This window comes from Meriones unguiculatus, chromosome 18 (assembly GCF_030254825.1).
Source record: "Meriones unguiculatus strain TT.TT164.6M chromosome 18, Bangor_MerUng_6.1, whole genome shotgun sequence".
In the NCBI taxonomy this organism is placed as follows: Eukaryota; Metazoa; Chordata; class Mammalia; order Rodentia; family Muridae; genus Meriones; species Meriones unguiculatus.
The window spans coordinates 19,215,442-19,240,534 of NC_083365.1; the positions used below are offsets into that span (position 1 = coordinate 19,215,442).

At 44.3% G+C, this 25,093-nt stretch overlaps 1 protein-coding gene and 1 long non-coding RNA gene across 14 annotated transcripts in view; one reads left to right on the forward strand and one right to left on the reverse strand.

Moving 5' to 3' along the window:
• The window catches only part of Sqor (sulfide quinone oxidoreductase), a 44,307-nt gene extending 29,703 nt beyond the window's left edge, over nt 1–14,604 (reverse strand). The window contains exon 1 of one of the 3 annotated variants that reach the window (XM_060371866.1): nt 14,588–14,604. The gene's annotated coding sequence lies outside the window, so the exon portion shown is untranslated. Of the gene's footprint in view, nt 1–7,954; nt 7,973–13,832; nt 13,967–14,587 lie in introns of those variants that run through there. The other 2 variants (XM_021645065.2, XM_021645067.2) reach the window with 2 other exon arrangements.
• Nucleotides 13,975–24,717, forward strand: LOC110553251 (uncharacterized). Of its 11 annotated transcripts, XR_009587456.1 has the most exons (6): nt 13,975–14,640; nt 15,382–15,480; nt 16,082–16,206; nt 17,226–17,308; nt 18,856–18,933; nt 21,322–21,663. It is a non-coding gene; the product is annotated as an uncharacterized LOC110553251 (long non-coding RNA). The 11 variants fall into 11 exon arrangements; XR_009587454.1 differs by lacking the exon at nt 17,226–17,308 and having other exon boundaries at nt 13,976–14,640; nt 18,759–18,933; XR_009587458.1 differs by lacking the exons at nt 17,226–17,308; nt 21,322–21,663 and adding an exon at nt 21,827–24,717 and having other exon boundaries at nt 13,977–14,640; nt 18,759–18,933.
• Nucleotides 24,718–25,093: the final 376 nt, after the last annotated feature.

The window sequence follows — 25,093 nt, forward strand, 5'->3', positions numbered from 1 at the left end:
ATGTGGTTTCATTATACTGTTCAGAGTAATTTCTGAACCTTTCTCGGGCTAACCCACAATGCCTTGGGCTTCAATAAACACACAGCCAACCTTAGCTGATCACCTTTGCTGACCACTTCCAAACGGAACATGAAAACAAGAGCAAGCAGCTCTCTCTATCCACATAGACCTGTACTAAAGCTACTCTGAACTATTTTGTGGCCTGGATCCCTGTGAGTTTCAGGTTCTAAAGACTCTTGAGTTCCAGGCACAGCACAACCAAGCTTGCTGTAGTGTCCATCTGATAAGAATCTGGAACATAATTAAATCAGTCCTAAAGCTGTTGTCAGCTATCTCTAGACTGAATTATTTCCTCAAGATAGAATTTAGTAGGAAAACATAGGAGACGTGCTTATAAAGAAAGAAATGGTAACTCTGGTAGTCCCTGATGGCTGCCCCCTCTGGGATTTCAGATAGAGCTAGGGCCCGGGGAAAGGGTGTGCAGAGGACATGGGGCAAACCACACCGCTGCTAGGTTTGCCCAGAGGGACCTGGCTGGTGGTACCTAACATGTGGGTCCCCTTACAGTGTCTCCAACTCTGCTGCCTTCCACTGGATCCCTTCACCCCAGCTGGGCTGTCTTGTTGGACCCTAGTGGGAGAGGATGAACTTAGTCCTGCTGCAACTTGAGGTGCCTGGGTGGGTGGGTACCTCTTAGGGGCCTCCCCTTCTCTAAGATACAGCCCATCATCAACAGGTTTGTTCTGGAAGTTCTCCTTTGGCTCTCTCATCTCACATAATGCCATCTGCACTATACAGCAAGAGGCCCTCTGTAGTGAAAGTTTGGGTTTCTTTATGTAAACGGGTTTTTGTTTCAATCCCAAGTGTGGGATATAGAACTCCTTTTAGCTCATCCATAGCTGATAATTGCCTTGTGAGGCTCAGGGAGGGGCAAGGTCTTTGCCAGCTGCAGTTAGTTTAATCCAGAGGACTCTAGGAGGGTATGAATTCCAGAGCTCAGAGAGAGGGAGAATGCTTCACAAAACCACTTGAAGAGGCTCTTGGGAGTGGCAGGGGGGAGCTTTGAGGAGACGGCAGAAAAAGAAAGGCTCTGCTGGACCTGCTGGATATCCTAACAACTGAGAGTGCTGTTTTTCCAAAGAACCAGATGACCCTAACCAGCCAGAACTAAGTCTAAAGAGGTCTACATCCCCTTCCCATGGAACCTTCTTTCTCTCCTACCAAGGACTGGGGTGGAAGGGATAGAGGCAAAAGGAAACCCAAACAGAAAAATAGTTTAAAACTAACACCTACAGCCCTCTCCATATTTGAAACCATGGACCTTATAATTCCAGATTCCAGAACTCTAAGAAATGAATCTGTTCTTCACAGACTACCTCACATTGTGTGTCCTGTTACAGAAACACAAAATTAAGGTCATCATAATACTCATTAAGCAGCAAGCTTCATTCAAACTGACTCTTCAATAATTCAGAAAAAAAAAATGCCCACTGGCAGAATTTTATTTTCATAAAAAGTAGCTAGATTGTATTCCAAGTACTGAAATGAGATGTGACAGAAAAGTTTAATTTACTAAGTACATTGAAAAGAAAATCTAAGCTTTAGATGTTGGGGCAAGGTACACTAACAATATTGCTATAATTTCTAAGCATCCCTGTCTCTTAGAGATAGTAATGAAATTACTGCAATTGAAAGGACCTGGAATTCCTTTGAAAATACTACAGTAGATAAGAATTGATGGGCATGAAGATAAAACAAGTAGGCCTATGAGTTAAGAACTTGAAGTCAATTGAGGGATATGCATGGGTGCTCCTTACGGTCACATGTCTATTTTTGTATGTGTTTCAAAGCTAACAATAAAAAGTTGAATAAGTACAAAAAAAAAAAAAAAACAGAAAATAGTGTTAGAACAGACCCCAGCATTTTGCAGGGATCAAGCAAAGTCCCAAGTGAATGTGTACTGTTTGACATGGGTGTGCCATCTGTGTGTAATAACCCCGCCTTCATGTCCATCTGTGTGTAATAACCCCGCCTTCATGTCCATCTGTGTGTAATAACCCCGCCTTCATGTCCATCTGTGTGTAACAAGCACACTAAGCTTCCAGAGTCTGTGGTTTCTTCATCAGAAGGAACACAGCCCATCAAATCTCAGCTTGTCTGTGTCTGTATGTCTATCACTTCTTCATTCCCTCATGACATCTAGTCAGGTCAAGTCCAAAACCATGCAAGGCCATGACTGGCTTTTATCACTGACTGTTAGGTTCTGGGCATAGTTTAAGTAATTGCAAGAGACTGTTGATGCGAGTCCTAGCAACACAACTTGGAATTGCTTATCACAAAGCACACAGCTGAGTCGACACTGGAGTTGTGGAAACATTGAGCTAATGGAGAAATGGAGGCTGAGAAAGGGCAGCAATCTTTCCAAAGCCACACAGTGTAAGCCATAGGGCCAAGTCTAGAATGAGTTATTTTTATGAAAACCATGTCTTTATGAATGTCCTCTGTGGCAGGAGTGCAGGCTTTGGCAGCAGCCAACAGTCCAATCCAGAAAGAGAAACACCCCAGACTAAAACTTCTCCAGGACTCAGAATGGCCCTAGACAAGACTCCTACATGCCAGGTACAATGCTGGGTGCTCAAGTAGGCACTATGCCCATTTTCTAGCTGGGAAAATTGAGGATGAAGAAAAGTGGTTCTATCCTCAAGATCACACAGCCAGTTCAGAACAAGATCAACATTCATAGGAAGGAGATTTTAAAAAAACAATGAGGGAGGAAACCAAAACAGACTGTACCATGCTCCCTAGTACCTGGAGGTCCTGGGAGTCTGCTCATGACAAAGTACTATGATAGTTGTTTTTCTGTTGCTGTGATAAACCACCATGACCAAGGAAGTATATGGAAAGGAGTTTATCTGGGCTTATAATTGCAGGTGATAAGATCCCACCATGGCAGGGGGAATGGCAGCATGCAGGTATAGTGGCCAGAGCTGAGAGCTCAAGTCTTCAACTACAAGCATGAAGCAAAGAGAGCCAACTGAAATTGCGGAAGGTTCTAAATCTGAAAGCCCACCTCCAGTGACACACACTCCTAAACCTCACAAACAGCCCTACCTCCTTTGGACTGGGGGTTCAAATATCTGAGCCTATGGGGAACATTCTCAGTCAAACCACTACACAGAACCTAACAAGTCCCAGGAGTTTCAGTCAGCAATCCAAAGACCTATTTGACCTCTGACCTGTGATAAAGTTCAACCCGAAAGCCTACCCGGGAAGCAGGAAAAGCCAGTGTTTCAAGTGAGTGTCCGAGGCAGAACGGTGTCCCTGTGCAGGACACTCGGGCAGCATTTCCGTCCTGTTCGTAGGTAGGTAAGCCTTTTGTTGATGAGCCCCTCTGGCACAGGGAAGAGCAATCTAACTCACCTAGGTACCAAGTTAACTGTCCATTTCATCCATAAATACCTTCACAGTCACACTCAGCATACAGTCTGACCAATGTGGAGGCACCCTGTGGCCTAGGAAAACTGACAAATAAAAATGACTACCACCACATCTGATGGAAAAGGAGGCCTATATCCAAAAATCTCAAGAAGGAAATTGCTACTGTCCCTAGGTTAGCAGTACAGGAGAGCTAAGGAAATGTCCAGCTTTGCCTCAAAAATGCTGTGGTTCCCTCGTACAAGTAAGCGTACTTCTTACCCTGAAGTGCTATGAGTAATGCCTGTAGTGATGGTCATGGGAATAGACATGGAACCAACAAGATGGCTGGCTGTTTCCCCTTCCTGGAGATACCCCGAGTCCTGCTGTATTAGCTACAGTATTTTTCCTGTGTTTATGATAAACTGACACTTTGAGATGTAGCTAGTTCCTACAGACACTGTCTGTCCCAGGCCCAGCTAACTTCTGACAGTGAAGGTCTGGCCTACAAGCATACCTTTGGCCTGTAAGACGCTAGTCCATAAGCCACCTTGTCTGTCTGGCTTTAACATTTCATGAGACAATGATATTCACATACTCACGTCAGCAGCAGAAACCTGACAACCAGAAGCCGTCTGCACCCAGGGTGCACGAAAATTGTCACAGCAACTCAGTCCTGACCCGGTCAGATTTTCTGCCTGCCTCACAACACAGGCTTTTTGCTCATGCTTTTTCCTTCCTGTTTCTGCCTTCCAACAAACTCCAGTAGCTTCCCACGGGGCCCTACATATCATGTTGCCTCTCGAGAACTGTGAGTGAAAACGACTTCCTTCTCAACAGTCTCCTCATGGTCTATGGTGCCTGCTACACTTGATAAAAAACAAATTCTGGGTGCATTTTAATATACCTACATTAAAATGCATGTGCCAGCTGCTCAGTCAGATGAAAGATTTTACATGTTGAACAAAATTTTGTTAGGCTGCTTCTTATATATCTAAGGAACTGTCAGGTGGCATTTAAAAGGCAATTCAATTACATGCTACTAAAGAATGTTGCAATTACATGGGTGATTGGGCCATTTTCTGCAGCTTTGTAACATAGCTACAGTTTGACTTTTTAATGCAATAATTAATCCGAGGGAATACGCCACCTGGCATTGCTTTCCCTTGTCACAGGCTACAATCCACTGTATTGAATTTAACTTGGTAGCGTCTCCTCCGCCAAGGAAAATCCTCACATCTCTTTGCTCCATTTAGCCTTGACAAATAAGTGACACCCTCCAGGTGTGTTCATTAAAGGTGTTTAAGGACTGAGTTCGAGGCAAGGTGTAATTCAGCTTCTTACCTATCCTTGGATCACCTTAATCATGCAATATCTGAATCTTCAAACATGGAAAGCAGGAAATACAATCAATATTTTAACTTACAGGACTCACCCCCTGCATGAAAGTATATACATGAAGTAACATTTTACTTAGCTAAACGCCTGAGATTGTCATGATGGACACTAGACTTGTCTGAAATAGGCACTGTCACGCTTACTCAGATCCTGACGGATGATCCCAGAGTATTTCAGTGAGCACCTAGTGAGGATCTGAGCTGAGCGGCAGAAAATTCTCATTCTAGTCCTGGTCTCACTCCGGTTTAGCCGCTTCAGGTGTTAAACGAACAGTAGGGCTTTGGCAGCTGCTGATAATACAGGCCAGGAAGAAGGTGGCCCCAACCTTGGGGAAAAGCTCACTTTTGTTAGTGTTAGATGGTCTAATTTAACTTTTAAGTATTGAAAGTAAATCTGTAAACATCCTGGAAGAAAATTTAAATAGACATTTATGTCATTCTTAGAAACACAGAAACTTACTTAACAAAACACCAAAATACATGAGTCAAATAAAATATCAATGATTTTACTTTTTTTTAACCTTTTTGCTGGTTTTTCTTTACACACATACCACCTTCCCAACATTCAGCTCTTACCCTCCTATTCCAAGTCCCTTCCTTTGGTCTCTCCTCTTCTCTGGCTTCTGGTTGGATCCGGCTAATGGGGTTAATGGGATCCCAAAGGACATAAAGTAAAATTGAGATAGGATTTCCTTCCTTGGTTTATTCCTGCCCTGGGCCATAACTTAAATTGGAGAGTGGACAGAGGCTGGAAGACTGTTGAAAGCACGATAGAAATGTCATATGTTCTCTTGAAAATCCTGTTAGTGAAGGCTCAGAAAACGACAGAGAAAAACAGATTCCACCTTAGAAAATACCTAAATCATCACCAGGTGATGACCCTCACTTAAGCAGATGAGCACAACTTAACTCCCTAAATCCTTTAATAATGAAGAGGCCTTCCCAGCAGCAAGGGAGCTATGATTAGGGAAGACTGGTCATAAAAATGAAGGTTGCTGGCTTGGAAGATGGAGGGCAAGGATAATGAACCAAGGATGTGGACAGTTTAAAGCAGCTGGAAAAGACAAGAAAACAGAATCCCCTTTGGAATTTCTAGAACCTTGCTTTTAGCCTAGTGAGATCCTACTGGACCTTAGAAATAGAATACTGTAAGATAATACATTCTGTTGTTGGGGAAGAAGCCATAGCTGGTTGGCACAGCAATTACCTAGCATGAACATGAGGTTCAACTACAAGTGCCATAAGACGGGGGGAGGGGGGTCTGAATAATTAAGCCACAAAGTCTGCGGTTTGTTATAGCAGCTTCAGGAAACTAATGCATACATCATCTTATCTCCACAGCAAACCCACAGGAGGTAAATGCTGTTATTTCCATTTACAAATATCAATGCTGTGATTCAAAAGAAGTTAAATGACACCCTAGTTAAGTCTATGATGGGTTCAGGACACACACACACACAAATGTGTATATATATTTGTAAGCTAATCTCATTACTCTTTCCCCTAGTCCAGAGAAGATGTGCTTGTAAATAAAGATACAACATTTCCTGACAACTATTCCTAAGGAACGTAGCTGAAAAGCTAGACATTACTCTTTTAGTAGAAAGCACAAATTTCGGGCTTGTTTACCTAACCATGCAGAGTGCCCGCAGGAAATGGCAAGAAGAGCCCAGTTACTCCGTAATATCAGCAGTGATGAAACCACAAAGAAAGTTCACGCTCTCTGGAGAGAAGAGGTGCATCAAAATGTCAACAACAACAAAAAGAAGTATCCGCAAGCAAGTCCCAAGGACCAGACAGATAACACTCTGTTCCAAGGATGGTGGGACAGTCTTAGGGGAATGCAGGAAGCCGACTTATACTGTGTTCTACTTCACATGAGCTCTGTTAGGCCTGATGTGATATACCCATGGTTTTAGTCCCAGTAGCTAGGGACATCTGTTCCAATGCAGGAGCTCGGGGATATTTGCTCATTGGTGAGTAGTTTACTAAGTATATTTCTATACCAGACAAGAAGGAATAAATTAATCAGAGGAAACGATAAACCTAGCTAAAGTCCTGTCAGTCTGTTAGGAGCCTACTGCTGTTTGATGAATGTGTGTGACAAGGATCTGAACTGCTAATAAACACTCAGATAAAAGAGACGATGAGTAGGTGAGAAATGGAAAGGGCGGCTGGGAGTAAACAAGGAAGCCAACAAGAAAGGAATTACATAAGCAGAATAGAGAGGTTATATTGAGGGCCTCCTGGAGCTAGTTTTAGACAACTGAGGCTGAGGCTCGCAAAGGAGACTCGCTTGGAATAGGAATCACCTGGCTGTAGCTGAAAAGGAGGGCAGCCCTGGGGAGAAGTACACTAGGAAGAGAGAGAAAAAGAATAGAATAGGCCTACGTTTCTGCCGTTTAAGACTGAAGGTTACGCTGGCTCTTCTTGGTTGTCAACTTGACTACATATGGAATATTACAATCCAGAAATGGTGAACACACCTGTGAGAGATGGGGGTGGGGAGGGGGGCTTGGTTTGAAGTGGGTGGATCCAATTCTAGTCTGGACTATTGGAAAGACCCTGCTCTTTGAGGTTGCAGCCCTTCCAGTACAGATAGCCACTCTTGAGCTCTGGGCTAGATGGAGGATCCCCTCTCCCCATCAGGGCCTCCTACTCTCTGCCTGACCTCATCTGGAGAGTGTCTTTGGGCATAGATGCCTCTAACCATGTCGGATATATGGCCTTTGACACAGTTCCCTGATAGTTTTCCCCTCCCTGCACTTATAGGATAACTAGATACAGTGTTCCCATTCTTATGACAGAGCATGTTTAATGCAAATCAAGAATCCTTGAAGTGCCTAGTTTTAACGAATTATATACACCTATCTTTGGAACCCTTTCTCACTCTCCGAGGGGCATATAGCCTTTGTTCTCCCAAATTAAAGTTGAACTATCTCCCTGAAATGGTTCCCAGAAGTCATTTCCATCATGCTTGAGGCCTTCCAAGCTCTGCACCTTGCCTTCTTCTCTTCCTGCCTTTGTTGTCTGATGGCCAACAGCCCCCCACTCTCACCCCCAGGAAGGGGGAGAACCACACTGGACCTTTTAGGTAAGAAGTCGAACACCTTTGATCCAGATCTTGAGGCAGGAAAACATACCTTTAATCTGGGCCACACCTTCCGCTGGATACAGAAGGAAGCTTTTGCTCTTCGTCTGCTTACTCTCACCTTACTAGCACGTCCATTCCTTCACTGGCATTAGAGCCCACTTCTTCAGGATTCCAGCATCTAAGGAAGACCAGCTGAGACAGCCAGACTTGTGGACTGAGCAAATTCTGGATTCTTAAACTTCCCATTCACAGCCTACCATTCTTGTATTAGTTGGACAGAGGCCTGTAAATGACTCTAATAAATCCATATATATATATTAGGCTATTTTGTCTAGTTTACGGTGTTTTCTTAAATTCTGAACTACTTGCCAATGTGGAAAGTTTTAGAGATATCTCCCTAAAATGACCCTATGATCTTACTGACCACAGAAAGCCCACATTTACACATGGAAACACTTGGTTGGAGCTATGTAGTCACTGGCCATCTCCACCCTACAAAAGGTTCACCTTCACGGCCCCACCCAACCTGGATGAGTCATGTCAGTTGCCTGATCTGCCCTGGCTTAGATTTCCTCTTCTGTGCCCTGCTAATGGCAGTGAGAGCCTTAGAAGTTCTTAATGGAATGAAATTTAGACAGAGAATCTGGGAGAAAGGGTTGGAATGCTTTAACGTCAGCATTTTCTACTATTTACTTTATGCCAGGCATTGTGCCCGGCCCAGAGAAGTGATAAAAAAAGAAGAGCCTGTCTGTTTTCACCGCAAAGACAGGAATATGTTGAGCCATTGCGTGGCTCTTTGAGAACTGCAGGCAGAAAAGAACTAGAGTGAATGTGAGACATATGTGAGAGGAAAACAACTAGATGTGGGGTTGGGGGGGGAGTAAAGGAGGAAGAATCCAAACCATGACATCATACCCACTTGTTCCGTTGTTTGTCATGGAGAAGACAGAAGCAACCCTATGAGATTACTCGGAAAGCTGCAAAGGTTCAAAGTATGGTGTGAGAAGAAAACCAGGCCCCTCAAAACCAGAAGGGATCACACAGGCCTCGCCCCTGCTTTTGGCTCGCCTCCTCTTGAGTAATATGGGGCTGGCCCCACCTGCCTGCCTATTCAGGAACTGGATTACTATGTTGTTAACAAATAAAGGAAATGAAGCAATCAACTCCCCGTTCTGCAAGTCATGATAAGAACTCCCTATTTGGAGTTCAATAAACCCAAGCATTTGCTTGAATGTTAGGCTGTGTAGCAAGAGCTCCAGTTGTAGACCAAAACTAAGCTGTTTAAAAAAATAAAACAAACAAACAAACAAAAAACCAGGAACAATTTCATACAGCTCTTTATAAGGCCTATATCCACATCAGGCTCCTTCACTCTTCAGGGAGCCTATAAGAATTATCTTTTAATAGGCACCAACAACAATCCTACCCAGTTATGACACCTATCGACCAGAACGACAACCACCATGGCATAATAACCCGAAGAGTGCAGTAAGTAGCACACAGACATTGGTGATAATCAACAGCAATCTGATTATATTTAAGACCAACTCAACAAAGAGGGATACCATTCCTGGTAGTGGCAACTTAGCCAACTACTCTGGAGTAGTAAGGTTATGGATATCAAAGGAGAACCTACAACCACTACTTTACTAAACCAACATAATCCCTAATAACCTACACATTTGTCCCTCTACCCACAGAGGAATGTAGTCTTCAGCTCCCATCGAGGAATCTTTTCTTTGCTACAGATGGAGACCGCTACAGAAAAATCACAACCAACCAAAATGCAGAGTTAGGGAGCCCAGTGCCAATGGATACATCTACAAGACACTCTCACACCAAAGGCTCGGAGAACATTTTGGAAGAAGGGATGGAAAGATTGTAGGTGGCAGAGGATTAGGGAGTTTGCTGTAAGATTGTGTCTTCTAGTAATATCAGAAGCTATACTCCAAAAGTCTCACCAACCTGACTGCCTAAACATGAGCTGAGCAAGACAGACATAAGGTACCATGTATAAAGTATTCATATCTATGTATACACACACACACACACATGTTCATGTATCAACAAGAGGCCCTGAGGGCATATGGGAGGGCTTGAGGTAGGAAAGGGAAAATAACGTAATTATAATATCTAAAATAAAAAGAAAAATGAAAGAATTACTAATGAGGGCTTCACAGTGTAGCAGTGACCCTTCCTGCTGAGAAATTCCCTCAAAGCTTAAGCACTTAGTAATGTTTTATAATCAAAACAAGCATTATAATGGCAAAACTGATTATTTCATCAAACAGAAAACAAAAATTATGTAAATTAAGGAAAGTTCTTTTTTTTTACTTAAAAAAAAAAAGCAAGCCCTGTTTTTGGCTTGCTCCCATTTTCTAACCACCAGGGGAGCTTGACTCCTCACAGTCGAGACACTATAAATAAGAGCAAATGGTTCCCCTTCTGCTACATCATTCACAGCAGCCCTCTAAGCAGCTTTCCTGTCAAGGTCTGTACAAACCTGCATCGGCCCGGCTATGGAGTCTCTGGAAATGGAAGTCTCTAGTGAACTAACACACAGCAAAAATCAGCTTAGGCGCAGCTTTCCTGAATCTGGTATTTTTCTTTGGAATGAATGGGGGGGGGGATGTTTGGATGGACGGATGGATGGATGGATGGATGGATGGATAGGTGGATGGGTAGATGGATTGTTGAGGAGGCAGGCCCAAGAAAGTCTCTAAGGTGATACTTAAGTGAAGATAACATTGAACTCCTAAGCCTTCTACGGCCATCTCCCAAATGTTGGGTTTATAGGTGTTTAAGCCACCACACCTGGCTCCCTGAATCATTAAAATGATCACAATAAAACTATTCATCAGACCAAAGTACACTGGGATTCAAACATACATGTAAGAAAGTTACAAAGGGTGGAGTGTCCCTGTAAACAAACTGGTCAATTACTTTGCCTTGCCATTACCTGGAATCCAGCTCATAAGCTCTCAACGAGAAAAGTCTCTTTGATTACAAATTATACATCTGTCGCTTGAGTCTAGACGCTGAATTCAGTCCTTTGATGGTTAGGACACAATGAGATACACATGGGTAGCAAGTGTGTCAGGTTCCCTAACAACTCACTTCCTTCCAATGTCTGACCTGATGGCACAGTTACCCCATTCACAGTGAAGCTTTGTCTGAAGACATGGACCACCCAGGTCCACACTTCAGGTAGTACCAGATAGGGCTCATCTTTAACCATTACGGGTCATGCTTTCTTCACACCAGGAAAACGGTCTGGGTTAGATGGATTAAAGGTTCCTTGCTTCCTAAAACTGCATTTGCTTCTCGATGAGGAGGAAGGAGAGGTGGGTGTCCACAACAGACTTCCAAGAGGAATATTTGTCTACTGACTCCTCAGATAGAATTTCTGTGGCAAAAAAAAATGCCAAGGTTGAATACTTAGCCCTACAACAAATCAGAATAAAAACCAGACATTCCATTTCCTGTACCATTATGCACTATGATTCTCTGGAAAAAAGGTATGGTTAAATGTGTGGTCTAAAGCATAAGAAAAACCTTGGCAGTAAGGGGGGAGGGCAGGGACCATTTGTGGAGGGTTGGCTCTGTGGAAGATATTGTAATGTGTAATTTGTGTAATTTCTCATAACAATCACTGAGGGGGGAATTATTGACCATATTTTACAAGCAAGAAAGTGGAGGCTGTATAGGACCACGGATAGGTCACTTTGAGTGTAGAAGTTTGATTTGAATATAAGAGAAAGGGATGTGAATTCCCTTAAGCTTAAAGGCCTTTCTCTCTATGATTGAAAACAAGCTTAGATCTGAGCAATTGGGGAAAACCTCATGGTAATCATCCAGACTTACACAGCTGAAGGGTAGGGTGGCTTTCATGTGAATGTGCACAGAAGCACAGACCCAACACTTCCACAGAAAGAAAGTTCTCACTGTCTATCATGGAGGTTTAGTTGGCTTTAAGGCCTAGTCTGGGCAGCTTTTAGTAAATTATGCAGTATTCTCCTATTTACCAAGTCTCCGGAGTCAAAGAGTTTTGTGATGAGTGAGGAACAAGGAGGAAAAAGAGAGAGAGAGAAATGTACATGTAGAAATGCTTTGTCATGGGTTCTGTCTCCTTTCTCTACAACACATCTGATTAACAAGCCTACCCCTTGGCAAAAGAAACTTCTGGAATCCTATTTTCCTATCAAAACAGTTTCTTTTCTACGGTGAGGCACCAAACCCACAGCAGACCCAAAGGCTCTCACAGGCATTTCAGACACCCAAGGCCAGATGTGTTTTTGGATTTGCTCCACCAGATTCCAAAGAAGCAGTTCATTTTAAACAGTCGTTTCCCAAGCCTCCAGCTGTCTCCTTGATGACATCACAAGCAACCACTTCCAAGCCATCTGGCAGACCTTTGTTGTGCCATATTCAAGGACACGAGGGTGATGGCTAGTATTGGGAAGAGAAACAGATATGGTCTAAAAAAATGATACTGTGTCCCAGTGCAACAAGTATGACTTGGGAGCTTTAATGTGTGGGAAGGTTTTAGGCTTGTTTCATCTGCGGGGCGGAGGGGAGGTGGCACAGGGAGGATGTTGATCTTCTCTTCTTCTCCTTAGGAGAAGCAGGTGCCCAAAGAAGCCCCGAACAGAGGCCATCATGGTGGCACAGTGGTAACACTTCAAGGAACCGCTAAACCCTAGAAGCCAAGTTGCCTAACTAGTAAGGCAACACCCTTTCTGCTAACAGGGTAGCTATCTAAATTGGGGCCCATTAACTTGGATAAAAGATCAAACCATTACCTTCACTGACATCTATTTGAAATTTGGCATTTTCTTCAAGCGTTGTGTAGGCAACCAGCCAAAGCAATATTAGCAGTATCTATGACTTTTTAAAAGGTGTTTTCATCCATGACAGGTGATGCCTATATCTTGAATTCTGTATTCCCTAGTATTTCAGAATTGTAATTGTTATTTGCCTTTAAAAACATACATTACATGATATTCTTTTAATACTTCAGCAGCTGTTTTCTTTCATCATAGTCTACATTTAATTTTATGCTTGTAAAAGTCTTTTGAAAGGGGCTGGAGAGATGGCTCAGTGGTTAAGAACGCTTCCAGAGGACTTCTTCCAGAGGACTGTGGGTTCGATTCCCAGCACCCAGATGACAGCTCACAACCCTGTATAACTCCATTTTCAGGCATTAGGTACGCACATAAGGCACAGACATACATCGAAGCGAAATAACCACACACATGAGATAAAGTAATAAAGTTTAAAGCAAAAAGAAAAATCTCTGAGAAAGAGTCCTTACTTTTCCCCCAAACTCAGAACTAGTTAAAGTACCTGACACAAAAATTGGTCAGAACCCTGTGTGGACGCACAGGCAAACTCGCTGGCTCAGCTTCAGTCTGTGAGTCCTAGAGGCTGGCGTGAAACACCGGTAAGAGAAAGATGAAAAAGTTCCGCCAAAGAGCCTTTTCTCCCTTGTACCAGTTGCCAGTCAGCCCGGGTCTGGGCTCCTCCTCTGACCCCCAGCGCCCTGGGCACCTCCCCCAGATTCTCTGACCAAAGCCAATCTCAACCCTGGCAGGCTGCGCTCGGTGCTGAGTGACAGCCAACAAGTGGGACCGACGCGCCTGAAATTCCCACGCACCGAGACCACGGGTCCTAGTGATGTGGTTGGGGAGGGTGCCAGGGCCATCCTCTCCGCATGGCTGAGGCTCGGCCCCTCCAGAGAAAGCTCTAGAGTCCGCCGACTGAGCCTTAGACCCGTGCGGTTCAAGCGGCGGGGACGGGTGTCACGGGTTGGGAAGGAAGAGAAGGCAGCCCGAGGCGGCGCGGGGACCAAGCGGGGACAGCGAGCGGGCTATGGGGAGTGACAGCGTCCCAAGGCGAACGGCGGAGCTCCGTGGGATGCGTCTTACCGTGCTGAGCGACACCGTGGGCCCCAGCGCTGGCGCAGCAGAAACTACAGTGGCGCTGGAGCTCCGGCCTCTTTGGGCCCCGCCCGGCCGTCGGGGATGGGGGGATGGGGGATGGGGGCAGGGACAGCCACTCCCCACCACCACCACCCACAAACACCTCCCGCCCAGGAAAGGCCGCCCCGGGCGCTGCCCAATCCGGAACCCAGCAGGGAGCGCACACCCGGGAGTAGGCAGGGACGTCTGAGGCTTGGGTGGCTCTTACTCCCGGGCCACAGCGGCTCCCCAGAAACCCCTGCCAAGCGACTGTTCCCGGGTAGCCCAGACGCTTTTCCCACGCTGGTGGTGCACACGGCCACCCCCAATCAGAGCAGCGCGGTGACCTTCCCCAGGAACCTGCTGGCCCCCGGGGAGTTAGAGTTTCAGCGCCCAACAGGTCACTTTCCGCCCCACAAGCCAGAGAGACCTTGGCCCCATGTGTTAAAGCAAAGTTGCTGAGGTCTCCGCTTTAGAAAACCTCAGAGAGCACGCATTGCTACCGCCTTTAAAACAGAAACAAACAAACAACAACAAAAAAAAGGGTCAAACTATTTCTTTTGCATTTGTTTGGTTTTGTGCATTTGGATAGTTTTTAAGTCTCTTATTTCAGACTTTCCGTCTTCGCTCTGAAGGATCTGTGTGTAAAAATGGCCTGTTCACACGACTGCGGAGACTGTGGGGTTTGATGCCCTGACCCGGGGCACTTGCTGGTCACTTACCGCACCTGCAGTAAGCCTCGTCCGTGACTTTCCATTACTTCCTGCAGCGACAGGTAAGACTAGCAAAGAACCTGGAAACAAAACAAAATGTGATCTGTGTTTTACTGATGGATCTATTGCTGGAAACGGTGTATTAAGACTAGGTAACAATCTGTAATGTTTGATATAATCTTATCTAAAACTGAATCTATTTTGCCAATGAAATGTTTCACATACTTGAACGCTGAGGCAAAGGGCAGGGCACCGGAAAAGTTGTTCGGGCCTTAGGACAAACAGCTAACTGTTGGATGGTACTGCACACAGCACAAGAGGCCGACATCTCTGCTCTCCACCCTCTAAATGCCAGCAATTGTAGCCCCCACCCCTACCCCACCCCACCCCCCCCAAAAAAAAACCTCTACACACACACATTTCCAGACCCATTCACCGCACTCCCCATCTCTCCTCCCTCTCCATCCTCATTAAGAAGCCCTGGTTCTGGTGAAGGAATCAAGGGCTGTCTTGCTTGCAGGGTGTTCTGAGGTTCGTGGCTGGAGAATTGCATTGATAGGAGTGTCCAGAATTGCCCCCCACATTCCTTCTATTACATCACTCAGGACCCTTCTTTCCGTCAGTGAGGGCAGGGGTTGCCCCTCAGACATGAAGGACGAGGGCTGAGAATTTATTCCATGGCCATTTCCTTTTATTTTAATCACATTTGATTTACTTCTTGTGCGCGGGCGCGTGCACGTGTGCCGTGAGGCACAGGTGGAGGTTGAAGGACAACTTCCAAAGTCGATTCTCTCCTCCTCCAGGAGATGCATCCCGGGTCATCAGGCATCTTTAGCAGCTGAGCCATCCCACCAGCCCAGCCATTCTTTCATCAGTTGAAGTCCTTGTCTACTGAGTGTCAAGTAAGCCCTATGGGTGCTGTCTGGATCTATACTTGGTTCCAGAGTAGTTGAATGCACAGTTAGGGAGGTGGGAGACTAAGAGAACTTTTAAAGGATGGCAAGAGGGCATGATGGGGAGAGGGCTGGGACTAGGTGGAACAACTCCCTATTCAGGGAGAAAAGGAAATACAACTGGCAGAGTCTGGGAGGCCATGCCAAGCCCAGCTAGGAAGGGCGGGCAGCAGGAATGAGCAGCAGTAAAGAATGGAAGGGAGAAGGGAAGACACCGGAGTAAGGCCAAGGCAGAGCATTCTGCAGGTGTGCGGCTTTAAATGCACCTGCTGGCGGCCCATTAAGCAAGCCCCGCCCTCATCCCTGAAGCAAATGCTTCCTCCGTGAATGTGTAGCTAGAGCAGTAGCTTATTCTGCCCCAGTAAGCTTTCCTAGCTCTGACAGTAATTCATCCAAAGAGACACGAATCCTCATACATTACTATGAGACTTATTGGGGTGTTGGGGTGGGGATTCTGCACCAAAGAGCACACACTTGTCCATCCTGCCAGACCACCAGGAAGTGAGCAGAAATACAGGGAATGTATTACTTTCTTATATGTGTCCTTTAGGAGGCAATTCCAGTCTCTCCCGGATTGCTGCTTTCCTCACAGCCAAACTACTTGTAGAATAACCAAACCTGCTATCAAGCTACCGGGCAGTCAGCGTTTCTTCATCTGTGTCTCAGAAAAGCGTGGTTTGTTTTGTTTTGTTTTTCTGTTTGTTTGTTTTTTTCCAGGCAGAAAGCACTAATGTATACACAGGTACTTCAAATGCAAAACACCCCAATCAGCAATTGGTTACAAGCAAGAAACTAGTTATGGATACCTTGAGTTGAAGAGAGTTTGGAAGAAAGTTTCCATCAAATGCTGGAGTGATGGTGGCAAGGGATATGAACCTGATGGGGGAAAGTTCTAAAGAGTCAAAGATATCTTTTTGTTGGTATTATTATTTTCTCCTTAAAAAATAAATTTTCTTTTCTTTTTGAGATTTTCATACGTTAGCATGATAATTCATTTATTTCCACCCTATCTTCTCCACACTCCAACTTTCTGTATGTCTCTCTCTCTTTACTTATTACTGATACACAGACGTGATATATATCTTGCTGATCTTCTGGGTTCACTCAGCATTGCTCATATGCATACGTGTTTAGGGATGACCCCTTGGAATCAAATAACCTATCAGGACGTCCATCCCAGGAGAAGACTGATTTCCCTCTCTCTTAGCAGCATTGATCGCCTGTAGCTCTTCATCTAGGGTAGGGCCTGTGAGGTTTACTCCATCCACATTGGGATGTCAGCTGGTATTGTCACTGTGTGAGTCTTGTTTAGATGACCACGTTGTTGAAATGTCATGGGTGTAGCTCCCTGTCAGGCATGAAAAAACTGCTTCACAGCAGACATCCTGTGGCCATCTGTGATGCTCTCTCTCTCTTTCTCTCTCTCTGATGCAAAAAGTTAGCTTCTTTGCTGAGGGGTGAAAGCTATACTTATCTGTGAATGTAATGATAAATATTTAGAATCAAGTGGGGGATTTTACTGTGTCTAGTGTCAGTAATAGGTTTTCCTCTAGGGTTCATGAACTCACCAGCCATTGGAAGTTGGCTGTGTTTACAGGACCAATCATGCATTCCTTCCTACTAAGCTATCCTTAAGACCAACTAGACAGCAATTGGTTACCCCAAAAATATACATACCACTATTGCATCCTTAGGTATATCTTGCCATTTTGATCATTGTCAGAAGCAGGCTGGCCACTCCCTGGATATTCACAGCACCACCACAAATGCCTATAAAGTGAGTGCCACAATTCACAATTGTAAAAGAAGCAAGAATTCAAGTCTTCGGAGAAAGTGTCCGCTTGGCTTGCTGTACATGAGTAACTAGTACTATAGCAGCCAGGGAAGGAAGAGAGCAGGCTTGGTCCTGCTGCTTGCACCAGTACTGCCACGATGGCGTGCTCTGTCCCAAGTGGGGAAGGGGTTGAGTGCTAGACACTGGGGGAAGAGAACAATGTCTGCTATAGGCTTTGTAAATACAAGGTCTTTGTCCGCAATTTATCTACCATCTGTCTAAGCAAGTAACGTAGTAAAATCTTCAGCCCTTCAGCCACAAAGGGTTCTGCCGAGTCCCCACATTTCAGAGTGCAGCAGAGCCGGAGTATGGCTCAGGCATAAAACCTTTCTCAAGGAGAACATACTAATTGGCCTCAGTTAATCGCCCTAGCAGGTAGATTGTTTTTAAAGTTCCTGTCTCATAGGAACCTTGTAAAATGTAATGAGTTAATATTTAAAACTGACTGGCACTGCACCTGTCATAGAAGGAGTATTAAATTGGTTATTGCTGCTTGGCTTTTATAGTTACTGTGTTATTATGTTATTACTGTGATTTGAATGTTTGTCCCCCTCCAAAGCTCATGCTAGAATTTTATTGCCATTGTGGCCGTACTTAGAGGTGAGACCTTTGAGATGATTGTATTACCAGGACTACATGTTCACAGGTGGGGCCCTTGGCATTAAAGAAGACTAAGATCTAGGTGCAGTGGGTAAAAGCTCTCATTGCATGCACCTGCCCCCCAGTTCATTAGCAGGAATGAAATGACCCCCACAAGAAGGCGATGAGGTTTCTCACCAGAAATTAGAGACCAAAAGGCAGCTAGCCAATATATTCAAAACACCCTCCAAGAATCCTATGTCCATCAAAACTTCATTCAAAGGTGATAGAGAGAGGGGATTGTCACTGGCCTACTTAGCCTCCAGCATCTGATCCACTATCTAGAGGCTGAAGAACCCTGTAATATTGTTACGTTTGTTTAGCCCTTCCCTAAGTGACTCTTCCGTTTCAATCCCAATTACTCAACCTACCTTTATGAATCAAGTCATCAGAAAAAAAAAAAATAACAAGCTAAACCCTAGTTAGCAGAAGTGGAAATGTAACAAAAATTTAAAACAGACATAAACATAATTTTAAAGGGATATAGAAAAAAGAGAAAACAAAAAAATTGAAAAGACGGTGAAATTGACAGATCTTTAGTGATCGAGGTGTAAAGAGAACACAGTTCAATGGTGCATACCTGTGTTCCAAGTTACTTGAGAAACTGAGGCAAAAATGGAAGCCTGAGGCTAGGCTGAGCAGCATAGTGACCTCTCCCACCTCAGAAGGAGATGTATAGAGAGAACATTCAAATTATTGCAATGAAAATGTAAATGTGGATTGTTGTAGCTCAGGTGTGAAATGTTTCCCGTAGGTTCACATGCCAGCCCTCGCCGCCCCCCCCCCATGATGGTGGCACCATTTCAGAAGGTTTTCCAGACTTCTGCTCACCCTTGGCTTTCTGATTGCAGACGCGATGTGCCCAGCACCTCCCACACCTGCCAGCCGCCATGCTTTCCCTGCTGTGATGGACTGTGTCTCCTAGAACAGTAAGACAAAATCAACTCTGTGTTAAGTTGCTTCTGGTCAAATACTTCGTGACAGCAGGGAGAAAACTAATATAGAGAGACATAACCACCAACTCTACAAAAATACAAAGGATTCTAAGAGTGAACAGTTATAAACTAATTTGATAACCTACGTGAAATGGACAAATTCCAAAAATCACAACACTTACCAAGACTAAATTATGAGAGCATAGATCATCTAAATAGACTTTATAACAATTAAGCAGGTTGAATCAGTAATTTAAAAAAAAAATCTCTCAGCAAAGAACTCCAAATTTTCACAAGCTTTTCCCAAAAACTAAATAGGAAGGACTACTTCTTAATTCATCCTAAAGACACAAGAAAAACATTACACTGTTCATGATAATTAACCCAAAAATCCTCAACAAAATACTAGCAAAGTAAACTCAGCAGCAAGTTAAGTAGGATTATACACCATGACTGGTGAGTAAGGTTCATTCCTGGAATGCAAAGAGGAGTTCACTTACAAAAACCGATCAATGTAACACACACTATTAACAAAATAAAGGGGGTGGAATACATATCACCCCAGCTAATGCAGAAAAGCTGAAGTTAGATGCTTATTTGGTGAAACCAGATTAATGAGAACATAACCTGTCAAGTCACATGGGGCCTCCGCTTGACTAGTACATTGGAGCTGCCATCTTGAAAGCCAGAAGTCTTTGCTTCTGGTTCTACCTCATCTTCTACCAATACTGTAGCTAACATGGCTCTCAGGGATGAACCTGCCTCAGCATCCCTACTGAGCTCAGGTATCAGGAGCCATGCCTCCACACAAATGCAGTTAAGAGTCTTAGAGCAAAAATACTGGGCCACATGGTCAGTTAGGCACTCTGTAATGTAATATACAATATTAACAAAATTAAGAGGGCAAATAATAGTGTTGTTATGCATATTGAAGTTGATGCTTCTGTTGTTAGGTCTATGAGGTGTATTCTTGTGACCACTATGTTATACCTTTGGGGCCAAAAAAAAAAATCTACTTCACACAGCCCCAGGGAATAGCACCTCCATAGTCCTTGTAGCCTCCCTTTCCTGGGATGCTTATCTGCTGAAAAGCAATCCCTTGTGATCACATTTGATCCAAGGGCCATAATCAACACTCACCTCCTCATCTTGGCCCTCAGAATACAACCATGGAAAGTGCTGGTGACCTACCTAGTGTCATGACCCAAACCTTCACTCTGGGTGGGTCACCACCACCTGCCATGAGTCCTTTAGAATGAAAGCAAGAGGTCATTGGGGAGGGGGAGGGCTAAGGCCAATCCACATCATGACATCCGGTTTCCAGACCTTTGTATCCTTCCGTCTGGAGACCCATCACCAACGTAATGAATTCAATGTGTCCTGAAAAATGGTACTCTAGGTTCACATCGCCTCAGAGCTAGTGCTTCGCTGTCATTGTGCACCTTGGCTCCAACAGCCTACACGTCCAGTTGCCTCTGGTGGGCGCTGCAATTTAAGATAACTAGGAGTTCCCACGGTCGTGATCCACACCTCCTTTGCTTGAACTTGCTGCCCTGATCGGCTACATGGAGTTCTGCACCACTCCCTAAGCTACTGGATAAAGGTGCTACCTGAATCTTTCTGGGAAGGAAGAATGGGATATCTATCGGCCATCTCTCTTGCAGTTACGTTAACTCTTCCGCCTTCTATCATGTTAGAGAACCAGGATCTCTTGGAAATCCAAAAGATGCCAATCCTTTCCAGAAAGACAACGCAAAGTTGACAGAGCAGGCCAGGCTAGAGGATGCTTTCGCTGGAGGCCCTGAGAACGTGGGGAATAACCCCTGTGGAGAGGCTAGAAGAGAGAGTCTCTGTGTCTCTGTGTCATTTATGGGATGTTACAATGACAAGGGTGGGCTCTCCTCCTCCCCAAACTTGATGTATCCTCTAATATTGTCACAAAGAAGGAAGTCTGTTCCTGTAGACTGACCTGCATTCTGGAGCCCATTCTGGATCCACCTCTGTGATCTTTTCCTGCCCTTAATTCTGAGAAAAACAGAAAGCTTTGGGTGGTATTGGAACAGAACAGGATTGCGGCAGGTCTGAGCCACAGTGGAGATGGCCCTCCCAACAGACACCCATGGTGATGAAAGGACCAATAATGGCCAAAGATGAAATATGACCAGCAGACAGATCTGTAAGCCACATGACCCATTGTAAACCGGACTGTATCCAAGACTCCCCCCCCCCCCCGCCTTTTTTTTTTTTTTTTTTTTTGGTTTGGTTTTCATGTACCCAATTCAGATAGGAGGTCAAAAATATCTTTAGAACTCTCAGTATCAATACCAGCTCAGATACTTTGTCCAATAGTCCTGAAAATGCCTAATTGTCTCTATTTCCCAGTACACTGTTATCAAAGCAAATGGCACAGGTCCCTTTGATGGAGCCTGGGAAATCATCATGCTGTCTGCTTGTCATCTTGAAGCCATCTCTTCAGTCATTGGGTTCCACATCTGAAAACTGAGTCGTCTGAGACCTGAACAAAGGATCGTGACTTCTGACTGATGTGACTTTCCTCACCTTGTCTTTCATTACCACGTGTCTATCTTCTAAGCATATCGATATATAGATATAGATAGATCAGGGGCCTTCATCTAATAGCCCATGAGCCAAAACCTGTCAGCCACCTATTTTTATAAGCAATTTCTCATTAAAACATAGCCACACCCATTTGCTTTAATGTTACCTGTGTCTATTTCTGTGCTTCAACGGATGATTTTTAGCAGCTCTATTGGGAGCCTACGACCCCACAAAGCTTAAAGCATTTACTATCTAGTTCTTTACCTAACAATGTGATAACTCTTATTGTGGATGATAGGTCTTGATGACTGTCTTTTTTCCCCCCTAGGTTCAAAATAGACACCTTACTTCACTGACCATCTTCCTAGCTAATGAATCGCATTGACTGCCCATCTCCCAGCTTCTGTCATGCCCAGGGATGTCCACAAACTCCAGCTCTGCAATCAACCATGCTCAACAGCCCTCCTTGGTGCTGTGAGGACCCTCCTTATCAGCTCATTTTAGTGGCTTAGTGAGGGGTAGCCTGTATGTCAATGATACGCCTTCTGTCAAATCTTTTGGACACAGAAGATAAATCCTTCGGGGGGGAACCATTTAGATTTAACCCCCAACCCCTCCTCTTAACTACCCCTTAGGACAGGGAAAGAAATACCCCCAAATCCTCCCTCGGGGAAGTGGATTTGAGACTTGCTCTCTCGGCTCCACGTGTGGCCATCTGAAATTGTTTCTCTTTTATAGAACTGGTTACTTCAGATGGCACGCATACCACACAGTGGGCAAAATGTGCCAGGCTGAGTCACAGTAGGATCGATCAGGAACTCCCCAGCCAACCTCACTGGGTGCAGGCCTGGTTCTCGCATTTCTACAGGGAGAGTCCAGGGTTAAAGCGTCTTGCTGCTGAGCTCTCTGCAGAGGAAACTCTCACCTTCTCCGCTCTTATTCTTCCTTGTTATGAGGCTGAATCGGCAAAATCAGCTGGTGGAATTCATAGCCATATAATTCCTCACCTTGTGCATAGTTCAAGTAAATCGAAGTAAAACCTGAGACTGATTTTCATCCCTGCTCCCATTAAGAAAATCCTGCTCTGGCGTGGTAGTTTCAGGTCTTTCCAAGAATCAGGCCTTGGTCCCACCACCACGTGTGGAAACTTTGTTGTCCTGCTTCCATTTCTTCACCTCCATGTTGCTGTTGGAAGGTAACACGTGCCTAGTCCCTAGCATGGGGCAGATCTTCAGAATGGCTGGGAGTAGATCCACGACTCTAGATGTGGCCAGAGATGGGGATAAGAAATTAGATCTTTATTTATTCTTTAAAAATATTTTGTTGCTACTTCTTGACTGTAATTTTGCCACTGTTAATTGATTGTAATGCGAATATCTGTGTTTCCTGATGGTGTTAGGTGACCCCTGTGAGAAAGCGTCCTTTGATTACAGAGGGGTTGCGACCCATAAGTTGAGAAACTTGGTTTAAGTATTCTGGGACAGCGAGAACCACTCTGCACCCCATGTAGGCAGAACTTCTTCGGCCATGCCAGTGTTTCACTAACTTGCCCATGAGTTGTTTGCCCCTAGGCCAAGCACCTACCCCAGACCCAATCAGGCAAGGCAGGTGAAAAGATGGGGACTTTCAGGATCTTTTCCTACAGTGGCCATCCAGTGCTTTTCCTAGGGGGGGAAAAATTCTAAGCATAAGCTATGGTAAGTTGTGATGAGATCGGTAGGTGGTAGATAATCGAATGGACGATTCAAAGATGGAAGGATAGAAAGATTTTTTTTTAAGCCCTCAACTCCAATATGGAACTAGAACAGTCAAAAAAAAATTAGAAAAAAAAAATTTAGAAAAGTGCAGCTTCCAATCGTGACACAGACGCCTTTGTAATATCTTGACCCTTAAGCAAACGCTCATGTTAAGAAGCTGTAGCTGAAGGACGGCAAGGCGGCTCCGTATGTAATGTCATTTGCTATGAAAGCTTAGTGAGCTCACTTCAATACCCAGGTCCCACAGACAGGTGGGGGAGAGAGATAAGTGCATAAAGCTTTGGAGCTCTGACCTCCACAAGTGCTCCGTGACACACACACATCATCTCATCATCATCATCATCATCATCATCATCATCATCATCATCATCATCATGTTCGAAGCTGACATGGATTACATAAGAGTCTGTCTCAAAAGCAAACAGACAGACAAACCAAAACACATTTTTAAACGGCTCTGACGAACGTCCTCCAAGCAAGTGAAACAATATTGAAAGAATCTGTTCTAGGGATGCAGAGTACTGTAAAGTACCACAAGATGGCAGCATTGCTCCATGTGTGGTCTATATCCGGCTGCAAAGGCTGTTCCGTGCTTAGGATCCGATTGCCCACTTCGTCCTGAAGCTAATTCTTGAGAGATCTGAGAAGCCTCCAGTTGGTGAAAAGATAGACATCTCAACAGTACACACGACATCTATTTTTCTACCTTCTGATCCATTTGTCTTTGAGTTGATTTGATTCCCAAGATCTTGGGACCTGGTATTATAGTTAGTTTAATTATATATGTACTTATGCATGTAAACAGTAGCTTAAGTTATCCAAGGATTAGAAGCCTCCTAGCAAAGTCCTGATTTGAAGAATTATATTGTAAGAATGTTTACTTTGTATTTATTTAATCCAATTTTTATTATACAGACAGACAGGTAGTAGATAGAGAGACAGACAAACAGATAGAGATAGGTCATAAAAGTTAGATTCAATTATATATACTCAAATATACACCAAAAGCCAACTGTGATGGTGAGTTTTATTTGGCAGCCTGGATCCACCATGGTACCTAGATATTTGGTCAAATATTAGTCTAGATGGCGCTATGAATATTTTTTTTTTCAAGACAAGGTTTCTCTGTATAGCCTTGACTTTCCTGGAACTCGCTCTGTAGAGCAGGCTGGCCTCAAACTCAGAGATATCTGCCTGCCTTTTCCTCCCAAGTATTTGGATCAAAGGCGTGTGCTACCACCACCTAGCATGAAGATTATTTAAATGAGATTGCAATGCCCAAGTATACTTTTAAAGAATATCAACTGCTGGCCGTGGTGGCACATGCCTTTAATTCCAGAATGTGGGAGGCAGAGGCAGGTTGATCTCTGTGAGTTTGAGGCCAGCTTGGTCTACAGAGTGAGTTCCAGGACAGCCAAGGCTGCAAAGAAAAAACCTGTCTGGAAAAACCAAGTCAAAAAAAAAAAAAAAAGATATATTAACTATTAGCAGAATAGACCTGTAGACATTACTTTGGGAATACATCATGATATATTGTCATCAAATAACTGGTCTGGAATACAAAGTCCCCAGTATTGCTCTCCTTGAGTCCTCATCTTTTCCCAGAGATCCAGATCTTCACAGAACTGTTTGTCTTAGCACTGGCCAGAACCTAGCTGTCTTTTCCATTCTTTATTTTCTTCTGTTTGTTAGAGAACAAGTCTGAGGGATCAGAGGTGTAGTTTAATGAGAAATTTGACCAGCATCTATGAAGCCCTGGGCTCAATCTTCAGCACACACACATACACACACACACACACAATCAATCAATCAATCAATCAATCAATCAACCTGTGATC